This window comes from Filicampus tigris, chromosome 21 (assembly GCF_054856515.1).
Source record: "Filicampus tigris isolate MCC_2025a chromosome 21, RoL_Ftig_1.0, whole genome shotgun sequence".
Classification (NCBI taxonomy): Eukaryota; Metazoa; Chordata; class Actinopteri; order Syngnathiformes; family Syngnathidae; genus Filicampus; species Filicampus tigris.
The window spans coordinates 13,227,430-13,250,400 of NC_141237.1; the positions used below are offsets into that span (position 1 = coordinate 13,227,430).

Genomic DNA, 22,971 nt, shown 5'->3' on the forward strand with positions numbered 1-22,971 from the left:
ATGAATTCAATTCTGAGCAAGCGGCGTTCCAGAAGTCCTTTCCGTGCTTATTTTGGGACGAGATAAAAGAAGCGGCATTTGGCAGTGACATTCTCAACAAATAAACATGAACTCTACAACTTTACCTTTCCCCTTCATCTTCTTAGTAGGCTCCGGCCCCCAAATCTGATTAATAGTTTGGTGGAGGTTTGTCATTAAAATTCTCCTCCCAGTCAACACAAACTTGCTGGTGAAATGTAAGCCAACGTATTGAAGTCTCTGGCTGGCTACATTAGCAATGTGACCCAATAGATGAGACGAGCATTTCAGTGAACAGCAAAAATCAGGGGGTCATAATCAGCGGGTCAAAACCATCAAAAATAATGAGCAGATTTACATTCCGAGCAATGGGATGTACCCACACAACAATGGAATACAAATTGGGTCATTAAAATTTCACACTTAATTATCACAATCGTAGAATGATTTATTAAAGATATATTTTTTCAACACTCGAGTTTAATGAGTTTTCTTGATGCATGTATGTGTGTGGCTCGTAAATAAGATGCCGGACTAAAAACCTACATCTGACGCTTTTTTGGGGGGGGGGGAGTACTGTAATTGCATAGATAGCTACATTGATTCAAGTGTAATTGTACTTAAAGTAGGGCTGCTCGATTATGAAAAAATATTAATCACCATTATTCAAACGATCATTTCCTTTTTGGTATAAAACAAGAAAATGTTTAAATGTAAATTGTGATTTGCTTGTGTGCGTTGGAAATAGATGCATGTTAATAATCATTTTTACAATTATGCTAATTCCGTAATCGTGGAGTGTAATCACCATAATTGTAATTGAATTTCGATTAATTGCACAGCCCTAACTTAAAGTACTAAGTTGTTGTTTTTTTTTTATGTCAACTTTTTAATTCTGATTCATATCAGGGAGAAAAATATAAATCCGCTTCAGGTGATTTCACAAAGATATACATTTAATTCAACAAAGAAAGTCGTCATTTGGTTTGTATACAGTGTATAGTGAGGGAGGGGAGTCATTTTGCAGCTCTGAGGTGCATCTGTGGACGATTTTTCACTGTTGGAAAAACAACAACATCAGCATGCCGAGCTTGCCAGCATGTAAAATGGGCATCAGTGAAAGTAGCCAGCTGCACAGAACATTTCAAGGACAATCTTTTCACTTTTAGGGGAGATCTGTCTGAAGCAAGGCAAATACTTTTCAGGAGGCATTTGGCAAAGTAGGGCAGGTTCATGAAAACCAGGTCGACCAGACGAATAAAAAAAAAAAAAAAAAAAACATCTCACAAAAGGTAGGCTGTAGCCTAAACGTGATTAGAACTGGGAAGCATACCAGTTCCCAAATAACTATCTCAGGATGAATACCTCCACAAACTAAAGGAAGTTCATATTGATAATGAAACAATGCACTGATTTATACCAGAAGACTTGGATTGTCTAAAATGCGAGGTGAAACAATGTGTCAATAACAATACAGAACCTTCCAATTGAGTTTAGACTGCACTTAGCAGTTTATTGATGCTTAGTTTCACCTGAGTGAAACAAGGATTCAGCCAGGAGAAGTCAATGAAGTCTTAAAATCTGGAAAGACAGAAGACGGTTTAAAGTAGAAACATGTTGAATTGCAGAATCAATGAGGCGGATCCTAGGGATGGGCATTTGATTAAATTGCCTTGATCTTGGAAAATAAACAATCAATTTATCGTTTGACTCTTGTTTTGATGCCAGTATTGTATTGCGCAACATAATGTCGTGACGGTATGCTCAACATCCCATTGTTAACTTCTTTAGACAGCAAAATGTTTGCAACTAGATCAACAAGGCCTCTGCTAGCTGTAGCCAAACCATATTCTCCATTTTGTTTGTACTGCTTCAAGACAGGATTAATCAATAATCAATTTAACACGATCCATACAATTCTTAACAATTTTGCTTTTCCTTGCGTCTGGGACAACGTTGCTTTCGGTACCGTATTGCGGATGATAATTGCAGCAATAAATCATTGAAAGCTCAATTTAGACCCCATATACAGTGTTGTATTATCAGAATCTAGCACATGGAAGAGGGTGTGGCTTGTCTAATTTAGAAACCATTTAATCATTTTTAAGTGGTCTCAAAAACACAAAGTCTCATTCACTTCACATACTTGTGCAATTATTGAGAAACTGTCTCCCCTCTCAATAATTTATGGCCCGTATTCATCCCAAACAGACAAATCACTCATCATTTGGACGAACTGAGGAGCTGTCGAAAGAGATGAGAATGATTTCCAATGACAGTCCTCTTGAAGTGAATGACTAATCACACAGGAGAATAAAAATAGCAGTCTATTGGACTCTCCAGTGTATGAGTGAATATTGAAACGCAAATGCATTACCTTGGAGGCACAAATGTGCCGCCTCCTCTTTGGATCTTTCAAAGAAAATCTGACAAAGGTGGGAAGGGTTTTTACCCTCGTGATGATTCCTGTGCCCAGCAAAGTATAATTTAAAGATGATTGCTACTGCACTCACTGAAAATAGTCAAAATACCCTGCACAAGAGCCCCAGAAAACTCTTAGGCTTGATGGGAAGCAACTCATTAGCATGTCGACTGTGGGGATATTTTTAAATGAACGGAAACAAATGCAAAGGTAAACCGTGTCAATTGTTGCACTGTTTCAGCAGTTTACATATTTTATGCATACATTTCTGCTCTTCGCAATCATCCTGATTGAGTTGCAACAATAGAAGCTTGAAACGGCAATTGTTATAACGATATAGCAATTAATTGAAAATCTACTTAAAATAAGTTTAAACTGCTTGAAATCGATGCAAAAAAATAAAAGAATTGTTATCGAAATGTTGATCACAAAAGGATTTGTGATGCTAACAGTCAAATCTACTGTGCATTTGTTTATTTTCATGTTTATTTTGGCACTAGAAAAACACTGATAACAAGACAAAATTGTAGTTAAACTAAATTGTTAGTTCATTTTAAATGTTTTTGTAAAGTTACTGAATGTAACAAGGACAAAATGCAGATCTTAAAATAAAAACATTGTTTGGCTTTAAAATGAGTCATTGATTTTGTTTTTTAAAAAAGATTTTTTTAAAATTCAATCGAAATTGTGAACTGGAAATTGACAATTTAATCGGGGCTTGAGTGAATCGTTACGTCACTAATTGTTCAAAGGCACTGGATCTCAACGCAGGTGGTAAATATAATGTTAAATGCTATGTTCAAATGTAGAAAAGTTAGCACTTTAGTAGGGTTACGAGAGCCTAAAGTTTTCTCTTCAGCCTGTCGTTCTGTACATGGGCAGAATCTAGGCCATTTCAATTCTGGTACTTAGTAGGTGAAGTGAGAAATATATTTGAGTTGGGTGACTATGTGGAACTACACAACTAAGTGCACTACATGGCTGCGACCAACAGAGGCACTGTTGCATCAGTCTCAACTAGGAGTTTGCTGTCTAAAGAAGCACAATATGACATCAGGCATCATTTGCGCAATATGTTACTCGAGTGGCAAAAGTTCCCAACATTCAGACGGATTCGTAAAAATGCATAATTTGAAAATAAGAATGAACGCCTCCCCTCTCCACATAATCCATCATGGGAATATTGTTAAGTACCTGCTCATACATTTCGTCGTTTATCTTGCAGTCACAAAATATGTTTGCCTTATTAGCACCGCCGCTCCCCAGGTACGACTGTCACCTATGACTTCACACGCAACACTCAACCTGCCAACAACACACGCAACCCCCCCCCCCCCCCCGTGTACCTAAATATATTTTACGCTGCATGTAAAATGTTTGGACATCCCATAATTGTGTAATTCGCCCCCGACTACAGCTGTTGGCAGGATGGCGAGCCAGCCGTGCTCCAGTTAATCATAGATTAGTTTATCTGGGCCATTCCAAATCCTCATGTGTGTAATGCAGTGCTACCTCAGCAGCAAGTAATCACTGCCCCCTATTCCTTCCTCAAGACACATCAGAACACATATCGCCCCCAGCTCACTTTCTCCCCGTGTCTCTTCTGTCATTGCCATTGCCAACTTCTCTCTCCAGTTTATATGCATGATTAGGCATTCTCATCTAACATGCATGAGCCAACCCACTGCCAAAATATCGTTTGCAGAGCCTTATTTCATTTGTTAGGGCCTTGGTGTGACTATGGGGCACGATTCAAAGGATCCCTGTCACAATGTGGCAATGAAATAATGAAAGAAAAGGGTCCAGTATGACAAGGACTACAAGGGCAGATGGTTTAAAAAAAAAAAAAAAGAAAAGAAAAGAGAGAGGTCATCGATTCAGAAAAAAAAAAAAAATTCTACGTAACTTAAAAGGGGACATGAAAGAAATGAGGACCACGAGGAAATAAAGATTGCTGAAAAGATAATTGCCACTCTTGAATCTCTAAATCCTTGTCCTGAGTTAATGTGACCCAGAGAGCCACAGTGACCAGATTATTGGAAAATGTGCCAGGTTCAAATGAACACGAATCATTCATTAAAGGAAAAACCGCGCAGAAGTGCAGAGTGCAGCTTTTTAGTGTTGGAATTCCAATTGATCGTATCTCGGTATGTGAATTCATAATAGATGATGCTTTTAAAATGAATTAATAGCCGTAGCATGACATTATGACCCTCTGACATTGGTGGATTCAGCATTTTATCGACTACCTGTGGTACACTTTAAATAAAAAAAACCCATCCTCAAACGACAACTTACTGCAACCTTGCATTTGTTATCATTCCATACGTGATTTGGAATCAAACAACCCGGTCACGTACCTGAATTTATTTTCATAATCACTGCATGTGAATGCCACTCACAAACAAGCTAATACAAAGGTTGCACACGGTCTACATCTAGAAGTCCTCATTTGATTTTGACATGACAAAACAACGCCAGAGGAAATTTGTGCAGTCGTTCTACATTATTATGGGTAGAGATTAGGGATGTCGCGTTATACAAATGTCATGATACGATAATATCACGATATGAACCTCACGGTACGATAATTAGCACGATATTGTGGGGAGATTAAAAAGCTCATGATACTGTATATGAGCTCACGATATTGTAAAAAAAAAAAATTAAAAAAATAAGAGAGCTCATTTAGAAAAAAAAAAAATCACTATACAGTATTCTGTTTTTGTACTGAATAACAGCACTTGTTAATGCGCACACACGGGTCAATCGGGTCAATTTGTGGAGGAACTCAAATGTGCTACGTTGCCCTTCATCTGGCGATGAGCGTGGATGTTAAACAGGTGGAATCAAATTAAATTGCACTAATAAACTAACCACCAGACGGTGCTGGAACTGCACAAATGGAAAACAACTTGGGCTTTTAAACAGATTTTCTGCTATTAATATCATGACATGACGACGACGATATATCGTGGCGATTTTAATATCGCAATATCACACTATTTCCAATACAGTATTGTGAAATGTCATGTCATCTTCCAAACCGCTTATCCTATATAGGGTCGCGGGGAGTTGCTGGAGCCTATCCCAGCCGTCAACGGGCGAAGGCAGACTACACCCCGAACTGGTCGCCAGCCAGTCGCAGGGCACACATAGACACTGTCACTGAGCGGGAATCGATCCCACGCTGCCCGCACACAACTCGGGCGTGTGTACCACTACACTATCAGCGGACACTATTGTGAAATCCCTAGTAGAAATACTACATTCTGTAATATTTAATTGCTCATGACAGAAAGAGATGTTTTGAGTCGTGTTGTAGATGCTGGAAACATGCTTTCAAACTACGTATGACTATGAAAACTTAAATTTGACATTTCTAACAACAAAGCAACGTGCTTCTTATAAGTGTGTGCGAGTGCCTTTATCTGTGCCGAAAACTTAAAGAGACAGACGTGAATATAGAGGCAAAGCAGCATGATTGTAGTCGGCCCTTCGCATACTTTGCACCAGCACAGTGAGGGGAAAGTGAGTCCGAGCTTGGGAAATCCAGTTAGACTTCAGTGAGATAACTGTCTGGGCTGACCAAGATATTCAGTTATTCATTCATCTGATGGTCGTCCAAGCAGTCGGGAGCTGCCGAGCCAATCGGTAGCACCCCCCCACTCCTTACACTGGACGGCTAACGACGCCCCGCAAAGCATGAAATCTGCGTTGATTCAAAAACGAGTCGATCCACTCATAATCGAGATGGGAAAAAAAATCTTATTTCCAATCTCAACTCACACACCTTTTGGTTGTTCGAATTTAGAGTTCCCGCTGTACGACGGCGACATTTTATATCAGTCTTACTAAAACGATGTTCTATATTAGTGCTACATTTTGTCGCCGGAGTGTGAGGACATTTTTTTTTATTGGTTGTACTAAAATATATTTATAGCAAAGACCAAGGTTGAGTCCTCCGTGGTCCATGATGATGGCAGTTCTAGATGTGCTTTTGAACAAGATTATATATTTTATTGGTTTAATATGCTGGGTTTGTCAGATAAAACCAAAAAATAAAGCAGATTACCGAAGAGAGACACAAGCGGGAAGAAAGGCATACACCGTGGGCATCACAAGCCGATAATTTACCCTCACCTCAAGTTATTACAACCTATTTTATTCATTATTGATTACAGCCAAGCTAGCATCTATATCTTTTGCTTACACTTACAAGAGGCCACAGTGTGCTCGCATGCATGTATAAAACATTATTACAGAGGAATAATTTCCCTTTAAGTCATCGCCATGACAACTGCCTGCTCTTTAGCCATCCCTCATCCAAAACCTCTTTATGTATTACTGCTTTACTAGGCAATCCTCTGCGCACACAAACAGCCAAACACACAGCAATTTCCATTTAATCCATGCACAAGTTCGACAATAACACGCAGACAAAGACGGATTTGGCTTTGGCGCAAAGAGAGAGGGACGGCAACGATTTGCTACAGTGTTATTTTCTTAAAACGGACTGGGATGAGTTGTCCGGTGATGTGAAACATTTAGCAAGGCTGAATGTTCAAATGAACTCGATGCATAAAAGATGAGAGTGTACTCAAAATGCGTAAAAGCACAAACTTCTTTGAGGGTTTTGAAGCAGCGAGGGCAAAGGCTTATTAATCAGGATGTTGGTACTTGCACTGCCTGAGGCTGCTAAGTTTTTTGAACCAACAATTGAGCAACTACAGCTGACCCTTGAATTTTTGCCATCAAAAAACATTAAATATAGCGCAAATAATGTTTTAAATGGCATTTAGGCATCGATAATTGGTAGGGATGTCACGATACGATAATTATAACGATATTGCGGGGATGTTGGCGATATATAAAACGCTCACGATACTGTATAAAAGCTAACGATATTGTAAAATAAGAAGCTCATATTTAAAAAAAAAAAAAAAAAAAAAAACAATATTCTGGGTACATAACAGCATTCCAACGTCCAAAGTCCAAGGTTGCACTGTGGACCCGAAATCCGACATGAGAATTAGCCTCTGTTAAAGAGAAGGCAACCCAAACATTTATTTTTTCAAGAATATGTTCTATGCAGGCCCACTAGTTGAAAAAGGGCATTCTGATAAATATTGTGTTTGTGGAATAAGAGTTAATCCAGCCGTTTTTAGTCATCTCTGAGGGTGGCCATTTTGTCACTTCTGTTGACTGAAAATGACATCACAGTTTCTCAGGACTCAGGAAACGACCAATCACAGCTCACCCGTTTTCTGAACCTGAGCCATGATCGGTTGTTATCTGAGCCCTGAGCAGTTGTGATGTTATTTTCAGTCGACAGAAGTGACAAAATGGCCGCCCCCTGATCTGGCTAAAAACAGGTTGATTTTGCTGCTTAACTCATATTCCATAAACGCAATATTGAGCAGAATACCGTGTTTGAATTAGTAGGCACGCACAGAATATATTCTTGAAAATAATCTGTTTAAGTTAACTTCCCCTTTAAAAAAGAATATGGTAACTGAGAGGATGAAAGGACTGCTGCATGACGCAACCTAATTTTCATTAGCTGACCACTTGATTATCATATAAATCAAGTCCGCGAAAACACAGTGTGCCGCTCCACAAAGTGTTTGAATATGCAACAGGACATTATGAAACCTAGAGTGTTTTTCAGGGTGCTTTGTGTAGTTGTTGTTATTTGAGTTTAATCGGAGGCCCAAAAAGCAGTAATCCTCATCCGTTGCTGCAGTTCATTCCCCCCGCCCGCCCCCACCAACCCTTGCGGATTAATCCTGAAGAGGTACTTGCTCACTAATGTTTGGGCTGCTCCTCCGATACACATAGCTGGGAAAGAAGCAGGCTCACAAGCAAGCCAGATTTGTCCTCGCTGGAACTAACTTGACTCAGCGCGCAAATCAAAAATGACGCCGGCGAGTAAACACGCGCGCGTGTGCGAAAGAAGAAACTGTGACAAGAGCGCTTTCGTGTCACAGAATAGTGTCGAATGGAATTTGTCATATTGTTTGTGTCTGTCTTCCTCACAAAGAACACGCTGCCTTATGCAGGACGTGGGCTGCGATTCAGTGTTGCCGTGTGTCCCAGCATGAAATCATGGAGGAATGCAATTATCACTTCGGCCAACAGATATTGCTCTGAAATGAGAGGGAACCACTGGGAAGATAGGAGGGAGCAAAATGCGCGAGTGGGCAATGAACTTTAAACACCCCTTTGTTAAATGGGCTACATCCTAATCTAATGACTCGGCGACCGACGGCAACAGCCAGGGGTGAAAAGTTCGTCGTAATAAATAGGCTTCATTTTGCCACGGGAATTATTAATGGGTTATGGATTTTTGATGCATTGATGTCTTCATTGCAAGGGGAAAAGTTGGTTTGTAGTTCAAATCGTTGCTCATTAGCAAACGCTAAGCAAATCAATTCGTCCGTTTCGTATTAAAGTCCAAACGAGCTCCATTTTGACCGAGCAGTGCAGTTCAATACTGAACGTTTGGAGTGCAATCTGTTTCACTCTTTGCATTTTTACAAACTATGAAGGCTACTAAACTCATAACTGGGTGTAATAAGGTATGAATTGATTGTTAAAAATTTGGTCATTTGTGTGAAACTGATGTTGATTACCGGTAATCACATCAACACAAGTCAAGGTACCGCTGTAGTTCTGTCGAGTGTTAAGCGTCCAAAAGCACAATTTCCTTGTGGGTCGTGTAGTTCTTTTGGCTCACGTTAGTGTGTACGCTTATGGAAAGAAAACTACAAATGTCTGCACATCTATTTGAGAGCTTTTTTTGGTTCCTATTGAATAATACCGCTCCCGTCCAATTTTTAGCGTCCCAAGTCCGTGTTTAAAATAAAGTTGACTCCCATCCCACGGGATTCCCGAAAAAATGTCAGCCTCTACTTTTGATATCACAAAACTCTGGTAATCCCAGACGTTCAAAACAGAGACGATTTGACTTTAATAACCACATTAGACTATGCCATGTATGAAAATGTAGGTTCAAGTTGTTTTTATTAAGTGTGGAAAATTATTTTATTACATCTATTGTTTTAGTTTTAGATTTAGTTTGCATTCATGTGCAGCTCAGTAGTACAATTTCAACTTGCTAACCGGCAACTACGCTAGTACGTTAGCCAGCAGTAGTTTGCGGTCTGTTCTTCGTTATTGTTGGAATGTTATAGCCGTTGGTTTAATGATACGTTTTAAACAACCACCACTAAACTTTTTGTTAACTTACCGCAATGTCTTTGTGGTGAACTGCGATGTGTCTTTTCAGGTTTTTTCTCGCTATCTTCTGCCCACATCCCTTCCCTTCAAAATCAAGCATTTTTTTTCCCTCCACGTCAATATAGCGTAAATCTGTCCATATTTCACAACTTCTCTTTCTCCTGGGCCCCATGCAAAAGCATAACTATTCATACTTCACTTTTTGCCGGTTATTTTGCCGTGACCAGCAACTCACCGCCTACTAACCTAGCGTCATTTTGCCATGAATCGCGCGAGAACTCGCCACTCAACCTAGCGTTATTTTTGCCGCGAATCACTTGATCGACAGAATGGTTATCGACTCCGAGGAATCATATCATTTTCGTCTTTGCTTGTGAACTAAATGTTTTATGGATTTTAGCCCAGTTCTTATTTAATTTATTTATATTTATTTAACTACATTTTCGTCTCGTCTTTATTAGCGCACGAAATGAATACTAATTTAATCCCACTTATTGTTTATTAATGGATGTTTTCGTCTCGTTTTGCCTAGTTTGAGTCTGTTAAAAAATGCGTTCACGCAAATATTTTTGTCTTTTTTTTTTTTTTTTTTTCATTAACAAAATTAACCATAGTTCTAACATTTGCTATCTAAAGAAGAACATGACAGACATGGTAAATTGAGCTCAATATAAAAACAGGCGTTCAGAACGTTCAGAGAAAGATGTTCCCAATCATTTAAAATGTTTTTAAAATAACAAAGCATCATTTCAAACTATGACAATGAATCAACAGAGGAATGCATCTACTGTATAACCCAATGTTGTATACACATCCAAATCCATATTCTATCAATATGCCCATGTCGAACATGCCAGGCCTCCTCTGCTGTGTTTGACAAATGATGTAGTATGCTTTGGATCATGAGCTGTTTCTTTCCTTCGATTGCATTTGGCTCTTCTTGTCCATCACAAATCACAGCGTAAGTCAAACAGCTGTCAAATGTCAACTCAAAACCTGCTATCAAGTAGCAAGAGAATGGAGAATACGTAGCCAATTAACCTACTGTGAGTCAGTTGTCCAAACACTTTTAAAGGCCTTCAAAATGGAGGTACTCAACATGAAAAGTTTAAAATTCCTTCATCCTACAGTCGAAAAATAGTTACTTAAACATTTTAAATGAAATCCAAAAATCTACAATCAATCACAATGTTTTAATGATGCATTTCTTTGTGATGGTGGTAAAAAAAAAAAAAAAATAGTTTGACTTATTTAATCAAAGTCTGCCTTTTCGAGAGATGAGGCTTCAAGAAATACACATACATCTTCAAATTAGTGTAAACTATCAACTTGCAAATAAGCATATTATGACCTTTTTGCATCGCCCACCAACTTTTCCCAATGACCTTCTGTTTTCAAATGTTTACAACTCTCATGAGCCATTTTTTTTTCCTCCTTCATGACCTTTGAATGATCCGCTCACAACGCCGCTGCCAACGCTACTATTGTGTGCTCCATTTCCCCTGGCAAGACCTTGCTCAAAATTCCCTCCCTGAACAATCATCGGCGCAGAAATATGAAAAAGCCATTGCCTCAGTCGTTGCAACACTCGGAGGTCATTTCTGCTCATTAGAATGATGCGATATGAACAAAACGAGAAGGCAGTTGTGCATGCAACACTCTGCAGTCAGCTGCAAAGTTTCAAGACGGAGCGGAGCTGGGCGGCTACCAAACTCCAAGCAGAGAGATAGACTGTCACCTCCTTACTATTAAAAGAACTCCCATGAGATAGAAAGAGGGAGGTGGGGAGGCTGGTGCAAACTAATCTCCAAACAAACAGAAACAAACAAAGCTCCCACGTGGACAGGTGACATTCACTGGTTGCCTCAATCCCACACAGACACAAACCCAAGGTCAAGGTTTTGCCAGCACATTAATAATACACGGCCTAACAATTAGCGCCGCATGAAAATAAACAGTGGGTAAATGTACATGATGCAACAAGAATGCATGTAAATCAGCTCAGGTTTCATCTTGACAGTATTTTCCGAGCAGGACCATGATTATGTTTACCATGTTGAGTGGATTAAAGCCAGGGAGACAGAGGCAAACTGAGGCTATATTTGGCTACGCATGAATATGCTTGGCAAGCAGGTTGATGAAAGGTAACAGCAGCGGTGGATCTCAATATACAGTCCAAAGGTGATTTAAAAATAAGGGGAGAGGGTATTTTTGTTCTTTTGATACACTGCATACAGATGTAATGCAGTAGGCTGTTTGTAAGTTATTGGAATATGGACTCAAAGGATGACAGTGAGTCCGAATTTGAAACAGTTTGATCAGTCTGGCAAAAAGCCCAGCGTGAAATATCCTTTTGACAGCAGGGTCTCTAATATTTAACGCCAATGGGAAAAATATGTCTTTAGAGTCCATAAAATGGGAATACAACAAAGGATTAACTGCTTTTTGTGAGAGGAGAACAAAAATAGACACTGGAAGTTCGAAGCTAGTGTGAAGTTAAGCGTTATTTTTTTTTTTTGTACATTTGACAGTGGTTCATTTCTTTTTATACTTGTCCGAGTCATGAAATTAGCATGTTTTATTGTTTTTAGCTATTCGCAATTAGCAGCAGTTTTACGCTTTGCGATTTAACTGCAATTTAAGTCCCCTATATCAGTGATTCCCAACATTTAGTGAGCCAAGGCATATATTTAAAAAAAAAAAATTAATTCAAGGCACGCCACCAAACAAATAGATTGCCAGTTACATTCTTTCTGCCATCTAATAGAAGATTATTTATTTGTTCTGTTTGTCTCTATAAATCGCTGGCACAGATGGGTGAACAAAGATACGTTATTTGTTATAAATAAATACTCTTGGCCAATTAAGTGAAATTTTATAATTTTATAACACTAACTTGCCCCGGCACACTGGTTGTGAATGACTACCCTATAGCATTAACAAAATATGTTGTGATGATGACAGTTGACCCTCAAAATCGGAATAAATTGGATTAACATCCCATAACTGATGTACCCTTCTTTAACACCTACAGTATGTCATGTCACAGAATACTGCCTGAAACCAAACAAGTCTGCAAATGCACATTAGGTACACACATGCAAACATACAAGAATGCAATGCGTGCAGAAACACACTAACGCCAACATGAGCTTGACTGCCGAGTGAATCCCGGGGGGTTGCCGTGTTGATTAATGAGTGGAGGGTGGCCAGGGAAGGAGGATGAAGAGAAGGTGTTAATGGAAGCATGATAGATTCCTCTCAGTCTGATCGTTTAAAGGTACGTCTCCAGTGTAGGCGCTCGATGTAGCAATACGTTACGAGCGAGAACTTTAAAATCACAGTTTTGCGTGGGAGGTGAAATATGTGTGTCGGGAACTAAAACTCATTGTCCTAATCACTCAGCTTACATTATACATCATTCATTAAACTGTGAGTGACTGTTACTGAGCCAAGAACTATTAAGAAGTGGTACAGGAAGGAAATGTAATCAAAAAGAAATGCACTTTCCTTACTGATGACATGCTCATCAAGTTTGTTAAAAGATTAAATGCTCCTTGGCTATTTTATGGGAAACCATTCGAAGCGTTCGTATTTAATTCGCATATGGAGTCCCCCGGGGTTCCATTCTTGGTCCACTGTGATTTAATTTCTTACACTAAAATATTCCAACCTACTTTCAAATGAACATTTTAGGACTTGCAGAGATGATTAGATCAGTCGGCCTACAATCTGCGATCGAAAAACCTGCCAAAGGACACCCTGAAACCCAACAGGCTATACTCCCACAGCGTGAAAACAATAGCAGCCACACCATGTCCCACCTGGTCATAAACATTGTTTCTCGGTCAAGTTTGTAGCCACAAGGCAGCTTTTAGCGTTAGCGTTTTCTTGGGGATGCAAAAGTCCCAAATGGAAGATGTGGCTCAAAGCTGCAAAGGCAAGCACTATTTTTACCAAGTCACTAGCATAACCTTTTCAATGCATACAACTACAATCCATGGCCAATAAAAACTTAGATGCGGGGGTGGAAATGAAGGAAAAACAAGTTGACTATATCTCAGACAGAACTCATTACTATTAAACAATGTTGACATGTTGAAGTTTTAAAATACAGTATACGGTTGTTTTTTTCGTGCTATTATTACATAGTCGTGAGGAGTCATTTCTCCAGTCGAATTAACACATATAGCACTTTACAGAGCTGCTCATTGAAAAACATTACAGCAAAAGCTGTAATGGATGGTGACGAGTTGGCGTGATGCGCTTGTGAAGGGATTCAAACCTGTGAGATACAAAAAGTAAGATAGAAGAGACAGCGAGAGCCATGTCGTAGCCTCAATGCTAAGTCTAGTCCAGTTATTTGACGAACATGACATACGCTGGCAACCAAACAGTTGTTCAAACCAGCCAAGATTTTCCAGATGTCGACATCACTAATTACAAAAGCCTTTCGGGATTCACTGGGTTCAAATTCTTAAGTGTGGGCCGGACAGATTTATTCAAGAAAGCGACTCTTTAATAGAGGCACATCAATCAGTAAGAATAACGACTTTTGGACTGTGTTTTCTATATCCTGTTAGAAATGTGATCCATCCGGGCCAAGGGCGGATAGTTTGTCTGGTGTTTGTTTAACAAAAATGAAGCGCAAATAAAAACGGTGGCCCATAGAATGGCGATCAGAAGGAATTTCTCAAATGGATATATACGGATTTTATTATACCGCATTAGTGACATTTGTCCTTGTTTAGAAAGCAAAGTCCCTACAGCTGCAAGTTTGCTGACTCGGTCTTTTCTATGCTGTACAGAGGAGCACAGTTCCTGGGTAGAAAAATTCCCTTACGTGCACAAATCTAGACGGCCTGTCATTGTTAATGGTAAGTGCGCAGTCGTGGCAAGAGCCTATCTTAAACGGCTGTGCCATCTTGGACAATGGGCTCGTTATTCTCTTTTTCTTTGCCCTTTGTTTTTGGTGGGTGCTACTGAGCCAACAAAGGGGAGCATACACACACCGTGACAATATGCACTGTCCATGTCGAGGCCACAGTTGGTTGAGCACAAATACCCACTTGTTAGTCGAAACAGCTGAGTCCAACAAAAGAGTGATAAAAGAGCTGATAGCTACTAATACAGAGAGCGGTATGGACCAGGGTAGTAATGGAGCAAATTGGGGGTTCAGGAAAGGACTTCAAGAAAAATAATTCAACTAATGTGAATGTTTTATCAGTCTACCAAGCTGTATTCTTGTGCCAGCCTCCTGTAGATAAGCTCTGGCGTGAGTCATAATCAAAGATTTGATGTGGTCTTGTTTGCACTCGCATGCCCGTGTAATAGTTTTCCTACAGTTGAAGATAATAACAGGGATTTTGTTGAACGCATGGTCTATCATAATGTTGTGATGATTTAGGAGAATGGACTCTAAGAAGTGGTTCAAAGTCAAGACCAGATCAATTCTTGTTTTGCATGCTACAGTGAACAACACAAAAACATTTTGTGCATATTTTTAGGGTGAATGAAGGTCCGCATATTTGATTTTGTTGTGATCAAATAAATATTTATGAAATGTGAATGTATTGATTCACTTCCAATTACTGTGCGGACACAATGCATGTTTAATTCTTTTAAAAATGCATATTCTGTGGATTATGCCAAATGGGATGAACAATAAATCAATAAATCTGGTATTAGGAAACGGATATACTATCAAAATAAAAATGCTTATGCTTAAAAATAAAATAAGAAATAAATACAAATAAATAAATAAAAATAGAATACATAAATATGTTCGATTTTTTTTTTTTTAACACCAACTCAAAAGGTCACTCAATTCATTCAAGAGTAGCAGTGGTCAGCTGTCTCAAATCCAAAACGTCTGTTTTGAAAAACGTTATCTGTGAATCATCAGTTCACGTCAGTTGTGTACACTTCTGATTATTATTTAACTGATTATTGTTTACAGTCACACTTCCCACTGCTATAATTGTATTTCCACATCTTCTAACTTTGGACAGGTATTATGTATTTTTAATGATTATTTGGTTTGACCAATGCACTCTCATAACTGGCACGGTGGGCAGCTGTTTATCACGTCCGCCTCACAATTCAGAGGTCGTGGGTTCGATCCCGGCCTCCCTGTGTGGAGTTTGCATGTTCTCCCCGTGCCTGCGTTGGTTTTCTCCGGGTACTCCGCTTTCCTCCCACATTCCAAAAAACATGCATGGTAAGTTGATTGGATACTCTAAATTGCCCCTAGGTGTGATTGTGAGTGTGCATGTTTGTTTGTCTCTGTGTGCCCTGCGATTGGCTGGCAACCACTTCAGGGTGTCCCCCGCCTACTGCCCGACAACAGCTGGGATAGGCTCCAGCACTCCCGCAACCCTTGTGAGGATAAGCGGTATAGATAATGGATGGACTCTCATAACCAGCCAATTTGTCCCTTTTACTTGACTCTTGCAGTTAATATTACATTTGCAGTGTGCTATTTTCTGTTTTAGCAAGTCGTTCGTAGTTTTAATGTAATTTTTATCCAGTGGGTTTAATTTTGATCTATGGCAATGTATGATGGTGCTTTTATGCTTTTAAATTGCCAGTTATAAAGCATAGGTACTAGTAACAATCATAAGTATAGAGTAATTCAACATTTTATGAGCATACTTTTTTTTTCATTCATTTCAAACAGTTTTATTCAACAGTACAACAAATGTAGATCAATATAAAATAACAGTGAGCTACTAAAAATGAACCCCTCAGGAATAAGGAATGCGTCGGTGGCTGCCGGCTAGCTATTAGCGGCTAAACTGCTAATGTTTACGTGGGCAGGGTGTGTAAACTCTGCTCGCATTATCCTGCTTTCCACTTCATCACTTGAGTGCTACTTGTTCAAATGGTTCAACAGATTTGTTGTATTGCCTTTGTTTTGACGACATACCTTGCACGGCGTCTTCCTCCATGTCGCTCTGGAGATACCGACACACAAGCGGCGACAAAATGGCGTCACCTTCGGAAGGTTACGCCAAGTCACGGCTGCCCATCAGCTGCACGTTTAGCTGCAAGTTCGGTTACTTTCTGTTTACTGGTTCTTCTTTCATTTTTGGACGGATTCTGTTTACTTCAACTTGCAAACCAGGTGAAGGAAAAGCTGGACTCTGATTGGGTGCAGTCGTGCACATTTCCGCCCCATCTGACGGTGCTCACAGCTCGCAGCTGGTCACGTAATATCACGATTCTCAATCATATAATCACCCAGCCCTACTTATATTGACCTTCGGGAAAGCTCGTCGACAGGTGGGTGCTGTGGCGAGCTGACGCTCCGCCAAAAAAACCCCCCCAAAAAATGTATATTTGCTATGAAAAAACGGCCAGCAGACAATCTTTAATCTTTTTTTTTTCCTCCCTAGACTTTCTAAATGTGACACACAACATAACAGGAGGGTGAAAAAAAAAGGTTTGGTCCTTTGTTGCGTTATAAAATTATATGAATAATATTAATAATTAGTACAATAATGAAAATAATAAGAATAACAATGATAATGAAAATAATAATAATAATAATAATAATAATAATGTATTTATTTGTGCCCTGCGATTGGCTGGCAACCAATTCAGGGTGTCCCCCGCCTACTGCCCAAAGACAGCTGGGATAGGCTCCAGCACGCCCCGCGACCCTTGTGAGGATAAGCGGTACATATAATGAGATAATGGATGGATGGATGTATTTATTTTTCTTCCTAAGCTTTGAACTTGAGCGTGTTGAAAATGAGAGAAATGTGTGAAAATGTTAATGGTGAGGTTTACAGCCTTAAAACATCCATCCATTATCGATACCGCTTCTCCTCACAAGGGTCGCGGGGCGTGCTGGAGCCTATCCCAGCTGTCTGCGGGCAGTAGGCGGGGGACACCCTGAATTGGTTGCCAGCCAATCGCAGGGCACACAGAGACAAACATCCGCACTCACAATCACACCTCGGGGCAATTTAGAGAGTCCAATCAGCTTCCATGTTTTTGGAATGTGGGAGGAAACCGGAGTACCCGGAGAAAACCCACGCAGGCACGGGGAGAACATGCAAAGTCCACACAGGGAGGCCGGGGCCGGGATCGAACCCGCTACCTCTGAACTGTGAGGCGGACGTGCTAACCAGTTGACCACCGTGCCGCCATAATTGTAAACAAACAAAAAAAAATGTATTTATATTATTATGTAGGTTATTTTTGGAAAGTAACCCCCACATAAATGAGAGACCACTGTATATAATAATCAGCAAATAGGCACAGTGGTGGTGCTTGAGGGTTCAAACTGGTGACCTGACATTTCGCCTTGAGGATTTTCTGGTAGACTAGATGGTTAATTGTTCGATTAATCACAGCAACTCATCCAAGTCCTGAAGTAGTAGTAATTACTTTTCCCCCCTTAAAAAATAATTTTCATTTTGAAACCACATTTTGTATTTTCTTTAGTTGTCTTTGTGAGAAAATAAAACTGGCTAATGATTATCTTCTGAAATATTTAAGAATGACAATTTTTTTCTTAAATGCCCCCCACCCCATACACACACACACACACACACGCACACACACACACACACACAAAAACACAGCAGTGATTTAATAGCCCCTGCTGGCTCCCTGAAATAATTATGAATTCATTAATAAAGGCACATATGACCAAGAAAAAAACCCAACATAAGTCATGTGCGTGAATAACTTTCTCTTAAAAACTCCAATATGATTGAACCGTGGTGTTGGCTGAATTCAGAATTGTGCTTTAATTCAATGTCAAAGTGAGAGGTTTTGTTGCGACCGATTGGACAAAATTGTGGGAAAATATTCAAAAGATGACCTTTCCAATCCAGCCCAATGAAGCTAAACCCAGGAAACGAGTACCTGGACTGAAAGTCAAACGACTGAAAGGTCATCAGCGCTTCTGCAACACTGATAGCATCGCTTGTTTCGTACTGAGAGTTCTGCTGTGTCACTGCCAGATTAAATGTTTTTCCTCCACATGGGGTCCCGTTTACTTGTTTTTGTAACTTGTGGCCAAGATATGGAGCAAAGGAAAAGTGCATGGTACAAAGCCAGGTGATTAAGATTAATTGAGAATCTATAGACTGTCCTCTAGCAGTAGGTTGTTTTCTTGTTTGCTGGATGCATGTGTGTGCCAATTCTTCACTGTTGAGCCGTGCCAAATTGCCTCTGTGTGTGTGTGTGTGTGTGTGTGTGTGTGTACGTGTGTGGCTGTGCAGTGTATCAGGGGGAATAGCCCGTTGGGGTTATGGAAGGTGCAGTGCGGGGTGATGAATAGGATGCTTTTGTGCTGTCTGTAAAGCAGTGAAGGACAGAAAGGTGAGGAGGGAGATAAAGGGGAAGAAAAGAGGAGGCTAGATAAAATAGCAGAGATGAGAGGCTGTGAAAAGTGGGGTGTACAGCGGGTAAGACAATTCGGCGGGGGGAGGGGGGGTGAGAGAACGGGAGAAGAGGTGAGGAAGAAGCAGCATATGTGAGACTGACGGTGCATTGGCGAACACTGCACCATTGTCTCCTCTGCCCACAAAGAGACAAAGAAGTTGGCTAATGTAGGCAATCGACTCCGGTCAAGTTGGTGAAAAGAAACGGCGGGGGGAAAAAAAAAAGGAGAGAAAGTTCCCCGTTTGATCATTTGATCGCTCCGCAGAACACAGCGCTGACCTCGTGACCTCGACCTTCACACATGGTGACGTTTGGAAATGAGCCAATCAATGACGGACGCTGATGAGCTCGGCCAAAACTGTTGGCGTGGCAACTTCGCTGCCACTGTGGTGCACTCCAATTTGTATTGTTCTCAGCAGGAAACTCTCACTTTTACTTGGGCAAAGTCACGGAACGCAGCTACTGAAGCTGCGCACATACCGTAGACTTCTTCCCCAGCAATCACTGCCTTCAAATTGCTATATTGTTTTCATGTAGGTTGTTATTTGCGTTGGTGTCGAAATATATACCATATCACAGATGTCAATATTTTGCTTGCCTTGTTCATCGATATGAAAGGGCCAAAATATTAGAAACACAGCAGCTTGGACTCCACAATGGGAAAAATAATATGAAGAAGGCATAATGCAAAAAAAAAAAAAAAAAAAAAAATTTATATGGAAAGTCAATAAAAAATGTTCTTTACAATAATATGATCGATGCGTCCACACTAGTCTTAGCACGATATTTGGATTAATATTATGATTGTAGAATATGAATTAAGAGGAAAATTACACCCATTTTGGGTCCGCTGATAGTGTAGTGGTACACACGCCTGAGTTGTGTGCGGGCAGCGTGGGATCGATTCCCACTCAGTGACAGTGTCTATGTGTGCCCTGCGACTGGCTGGCGACCAGTTCGGGGTGTGGTCTGCCTTCGCCCATTGACAGCTGGGATAGGCTCCAGCAACTCCCCGCGACCCTATATAGGATAAGCGGTTTGGAAGATGACATGACATGACATTACACCCATTTTTATCTAAGTCGGGGGCAGCCATTTTGTCACTTGCTGTCGACTAAAAATGACATCACAACTGCCAAAGGGCTCAGGTAACAGCTCACCTGTTTTCTGGGTTTATCATGTGACGTTCGCAAGCTGAGCCCTTAGGCACTGTGATGTCATTTTCAGTTGGCAGCAAGTGACAAAATGGATGCCCTCTGGAAAAAAATGAAAATGGCTAAAAATATACAAAGAAATCAAAACTCTATACTATACTACTGAAATAGGCCTACATTTCATTTCATGCATTTTAAGACTTTTTCTCACGCAATATTTTACAGGGTGACTTTAGCTTCTACCATAGTTATTTCCTGTTAAGATACTTTTACTCAAGTATCGTTTTCATTTGCTTAATACAAGATTGGGTGGACCCTGCGTGCCTCTCAGCTGGGATAGACTCCAACTCACCCGCAACTGCTCCAGAAAACAACATTGAAACAAAAACATAATTTCATTCTGTCCAAATGCTCACGTTTTTCCTCACATTGCGATTCTGTGAAGAACACGTCATAATCGGCCTTAAAAATGTGCAGCATGAAAACCGTCTCTTTTTTAACTCCTCTCAGGCTGGAAATCTCATTTACATGACAAATTATGGGAGGAAAGCCTTAACAAGCTGCAAGTGCCGCAGAGCGTTAATCACTGCTTGTAGGCAATATAGATCAAGCATGCAACAAAACAGGTGTCCAGATGCAAAACGTGAAGAAATAAATGCAGGGAAAAGTTACAGAATCAAAAGTCACAATCATCAGTTAATCAAGAGGATTCTGAAGTTGGTGGAAAAGTTGCAGAAAGTTGATTTTAATTAAAATAAGTGTAGCAATCTCAACAGCAGCAGTGGGGCTGATTAAGAATTAAGTGCATTTTTATGCGCATGCTAATGAAACATTTATCATGATTAATTAACCCATCATGGCAACAGTGATGGAGAAGTCGGCATGCCTGACACATTTTCATTTAACTTTGGTCGAACTTTGCTTTAACAAATTGCTGACATCAACTTTGAAATGCAATATGCTAATGATCAATTACAGTGCCGATGAATTTTTATCCTTCGTAATGACACCTCAAGGGTTCCTTCTGATAAAAGAATAAATACATATTTTTTTTAATGCATTTTGAATGGCAAAGCATTACGTTAGAGAGCAAGGTGGGAGGATTAGAAGGTCAACTGCCTTGAAATGTGATATTTAAGAGACCTTTAAAAAGAAAACACCCAGCACCTTTCTGGGATGCAAACTTAACTCTCATTTGCTCCGAACCTGTCTGGGAATGTTTGCGATTATTTGCAAAAAAAAAATACTAACTTTTGCTCGGTGCTTTTGTCAATTCTGCTAATTTGTGTGAGATTTGTCAGTGCCACTTGCCATTTTCTTGTGATGTTGTGACTGCACTTTGTCAATAAAACGCAGGGAGGAAAAGCAAAAAAGAGCAGAAGGAGGATCAAGATGAAATGAGGAGGAATTGCTGTGTGGCACGGGTACTTAATTTTGTTTGTGTTAACCCCTTCAGACACTTTTGAATGAAAAATTTTAAAAATCTGATTACTATAGTTTTGCAATGTATAATTAATACATAATATATGTATATAAAATATAATTATGATTTATGTATATCAAGGAGAAAATATTCATTCCTAGTTTGCTCATCAATTCACACCCTCTGCTTCGACTGTCCAAAACTTCCTCTGGTCTCTTCGCAGTGAGTATTTGAGTCATTAGAGGTCATTTTAAAATAATACATGATGTTTGGGTTTATACACACATAGCTGACTTGTGTCATGTCATTGTTGTAGGAAACATCGTCGCGCATCTTCTGACATGATCTGCGAGATGACGGTGCGAAAGTGAAACTTTGCCGAATCTGTGTAAAACACACTTGCATAACAGCGCCCAGAGCTAAATGTGCCAGGGGTCCTCTGAGGCCATCTCAGCAGGGCTTCATCTGATGCTACGCCAGACGGCCAAGAGAGTAGAAGCTGGGCTGCGAAGTGGGAAAAGACACCTCCACGCTACCGCGACGCCAACGGCCTCACTCGCTCCCTAGAAATGCATTCAGTTCATCGCCCCTGCAAAAAAAATCAATCCCCTAAAACTTTATACGCGCCGATTTGCATGTTAACAGCCAACGCCGTCTGCTCCTAAACAGCTCTGCGCTCACTCCATGCGGAGAAGGTTAAAAACGATGACTATCACTGTGGCATCAAAGAGAGCATGAGAAGAAGGAGGAATGAAGCTGCGCGATGACGCAATCCATAGCCTCCATCATCACACCTCAACAGAGGGAAGGTGTGCCTCTTTGTTATCGTAATGAGCAAAAGCAGATGGCTGCATAATTGAATAACTCTGCGGCCCGTCGTTCGTTTTGATTTAAGTAGTCGAGCCGTTGGTCTCCATCATGTCTGTTCGATTCGTGATGCTTTGCTAATGCAAAGGGTTTTATGGCGACAATGATGATGTACACCCCAGGTTGGTAATTACAACCTTAGACCTCACTAATGAGACCTGTAGCCCGTGGTGCAAAATGGAACATGATCAGACTTTAAATGTTAGGCTTATTAGCAAACACGGGAGATTGTGTGTGCGGGGAAATACACTCGCTGGTCACAATACAGTAGCCGCCTTCTTAAATACAATAATGCTGAATTGGCATGGTCAAACAGGTATTAATTAAACAATGCGTTTATAATTGTACTTCTCCAAAGGTGTGGAATTACACTACATGATAATGGTAGACAATACCAATACCATATTTTATACTGCTCTCGCAATCACACCTATAAACAATTT

The 22,971-nt window shown here is 40.2% G+C and overlaps 1 protein-coding gene across 2 annotated transcripts in view; it reads right to left on the bottom strand.

The window, feature by feature from the left end:
- The window catches only part of dok6 (docking protein 6), a 50,632-nt gene that overhangs the window by 26,473 nt on the left and 1,188 nt on the right, over nucleotides 1-22,971 (bottom strand). The gene's annotated exons all lie outside the window — the stretch shown is intronic.